The sequence below is a fragment of the Oryx dammah genome, unplaced genomic scaffold (genome assembly GCF_014754425.2).
Source record: "Oryx dammah isolate SB20612 unplaced genomic scaffold, SCBI_Odam_1.1 HiC_scaffold_16, whole genome shotgun sequence".
Taxonomy (NCBI): domain Eukaryota; kingdom Metazoa; phylum Chordata; class Mammalia; order Artiodactyla; family Bovidae; genus Oryx; species Oryx dammah.
Genome location: NW_024070200.1, coordinates 5325417 through 5328533, shown reverse-complemented (window position 1 = coordinate 5328533; position 3117 = coordinate 5325417).

Sequence of the window (3117 nt, the reverse complement as noted above, 5' to 3'; positions counted from 1 at the left end):
ACCCTAGCAAGTATGTGCCCATGATAGGGGCATCAGTCAGAGGAGTCCCGGCCCCCAGGCCCCCCTCCTTGGGACCCCAGACAGCAAGTCTTCTCTGAGGTCAGACAGCCCAGCATGCCAGAAAACAGCCAGGTGGGGACGGGGGCCTTGAGCCAAGTGTCCTGTGGCTGCTCAATGAACATTTGTCAAATGAACTAACAAACAGCTCTAAAAGTTATTTCACCCAGGTGGGGATGGGGGCTCAACAGGACGCCGTGGCCTCAGACTCTGCCTGAGTGGCTGGGGGTGTCCAGGTGTGTATGTTGGAGGGAAGGTGTCTGCCTGGCCATCTCCAGAAACTCCTGTGGCGATGACATTGGGCCCTGGTGAGGCTGTCCCCGAAGCTCAAGGCTATGGCCCAGGCTCTGTGTTCCCCCATCCCCGCCCTCCCAGCCCCTCACACACTCCAGGAGCCTGTGTTGATGTGCTGCTATTACGATCTGAATGTTTGAGTTCCCTGCAGGACTCCCCTGGGGACTCAGTGGTAAAGAATCTGCCTGCCGATGCAGGGGACGTGGCTTCAATCCCTGATCTGGGAAGATCTCACATACCGCTGGGCAACTAAGCCTGTGCATCACAACTACTAAGCCAGGGCTCGAGAGCCCGGGAGCCGCAGCTACTGAAGCCTGCATGCGCAGAGCCTGCGCTCCGCCACGAGAGAAGCCAGCGCAGCAAGCAGCCCACACACCCCAGCTAGAGTGTAGCCCCTGCGCGTGCACCGGAGAAAAGCCCACGAGGCGACAGAGACCCAGGAGAGCCAAAAGTAAATAAAGGAATTAAACAATACATTTAAAAAATCTTATGTGAATGTTCATGCTCCTCCAAACACAAATCCTAATCCCTAAGACAATGGTATTAGGAGGTGGTGCCTTTGAGAGGTCATTAAGTCATGTGAGTGGAGTCCCCATGAGCCGGATTAGTGCCCTTGGAAAAAGACACGAGCTTCCTCTCTCTCTCTCTCTGCCACATGAAGACACAGCAAGAAAATAGATGCCTGCAATGCAGAAGAGAGCCAGCACCAGAACCCAGGGTGCTCTCACCCTGATCTTGAACTTCCAGCCTCTGGAACTGTGAGAAATAAATCTCTGCTGCTTACAAGCCACTCCGTCTGAGACAGGGACCATCGCCCCGGGTGGCTCCAGGCTGGGAGGAAGGGGCCACTGCGCAAACCCTCCGCAGCTCCCGTCTGGCCCTGCGCTTGCCCCCATGGCCTATGGGAGGGCCCAGGGGTCGCACTTCCCAGGCTGCAGCCCCAGCCTCCCCTGCAAGGTAGGCCAGTGAGAGGAGCCGGAAGGCCAGAGGAAGGGAGAAGCCGGAGGATTTCTTTCCCTCTGAAACAGGCAGAGTCTCCAACGGGGACTGTCTCCAGTTCCACCAGACACACCCACTAGCCACCCAGCTCTGGCCAGGTGACCTAGCCCCCTTGGTTGTATTGACGTTCCGCCCTGTTCCTCCAGTCAAGTACTTGTAGAATCTTCCTGCTAGTCTCAAGGTTGCCTCACTGTTTCCTGTACAGCTTCTTGGGCATCAATTCTCTACATTAAATTCCCCATTTTATTGTATTTATTTATTTATAAGGCATGTCGGCCATGGTAGAGATTTTATTTTTATTTAATTAATTTATTTGGCTATGACATGAGGTACGTGGGATCTTAGTTTCCTGACCAGGGATTGAACCTGTGCCCCCCCTGCAGTGGAAATGGGGAGTCCTAACCACTGGACTACCAGGGAAGTCCACCCCCGCCACAGTGTAAGTACCTAGAGATGTTTGACCTGCTGTGGACACCCTGGCTCACACATGGTACCTGTTCAGGCCTAAACCACAGACCTCAGGGAGCTTAGGGTCCCGCAGAATCAAGTTTACCCTCAGTCCTGCCATGAGGGCTGGCACAAAGACACGGATCCTGTCCCCCAGGGCAGCCCAAAGAGACCTGCCCAGAATGGGTGTGTGAGTTGGGGCCATGAAGGCTGAGTAGGAGTTTGCCAGTCTGAGAAGATGGAGAAGAGCATTCTTGGGAGAAGCAAGTGCTTTTTCTTCTTCCAGGCCCACCTGGAAAAGTATACCCTGGGGGGGATTTGTTGCTCTGAAATTCTGGCAGTGGGGGGCAGTGTGTGTGTGTGTGTGTGTAGGGGGTTCCTGTCTGGGCAGTGGGAGCCGCAGGTGAACTCCATCCTACCCTGTGTGTTGTATACCAGGGTAGCTCAAAGAGTAATTCCAGAATTTCTTGCATTAGAGTTCTACAGGGGGGCCATCAGAATCTCTGGGCCTCAGAAGCTGCATTTCAGGGGGGCTGGCTTGCTCAAGAGAGTTTGCAAACCCCTTCCCTGGGCTCTGAGAGGCCTCAGGCCTGGTCAGCAGGGCAAGGACCCCCATGGTATTTGCCTTTCTGAAAAACCTCTGGGGCTCTGTGGAGTGGAGCTGATGGGGAGGGGGTAGAGGAACGGCTGCTGCTGCTGCCCATCCCGTCACCCAGGTGGTGATGCTGGTTCCGTCACCCGGGTGGTGATGCCCAGCAGAAGCTGGAGGGTAGACAGCTGGAGGTTCCCCCAGGCAGGAGCCGGGGGAAGGAGGCCCTACAGTGCCAGGCTGTCTGGAGTCTGCTGCCCAGGAGGGGAGAAGGCGAAGAAGCCTGGAGCGGGCATCCACGGTGGACTCTGGAGGCGGCCCCAACCTCCTTCCCCACCTTGTGAGTCCCAGGGCAGCGCCACCACCTCTCTACATGACTGTGCTCCCATTTTAAGTGATTTTGTGAGAATTTCCACCACGGGCCCCATGGTGTCCCTCCCCTGGCCTAGTCAAGAGTCTCCCGCACCTCCTGGGCTAAAAACCCCGGGGGAGACAGCTGCATCCCAGATGAAAACGGGAAACAGTCCGCACCCGGCCCCTGGAGGCCAGGTCACCGCCACGGTAATCGGAAAGACTCCCGATCCAGGAGGTTGCGCCGAGTTGTGCACCGCGCCCCTCTGCGCTCAGTCCGGGGCCAGAGGTGACCTCCTAGGACGGGAGGTCTCCAGGTCTCCCAGCCCGAGGCTCTGCGGGGCGGGCGTCCCGGGAGGCTGCCGGCGGGGCGGGAGGCG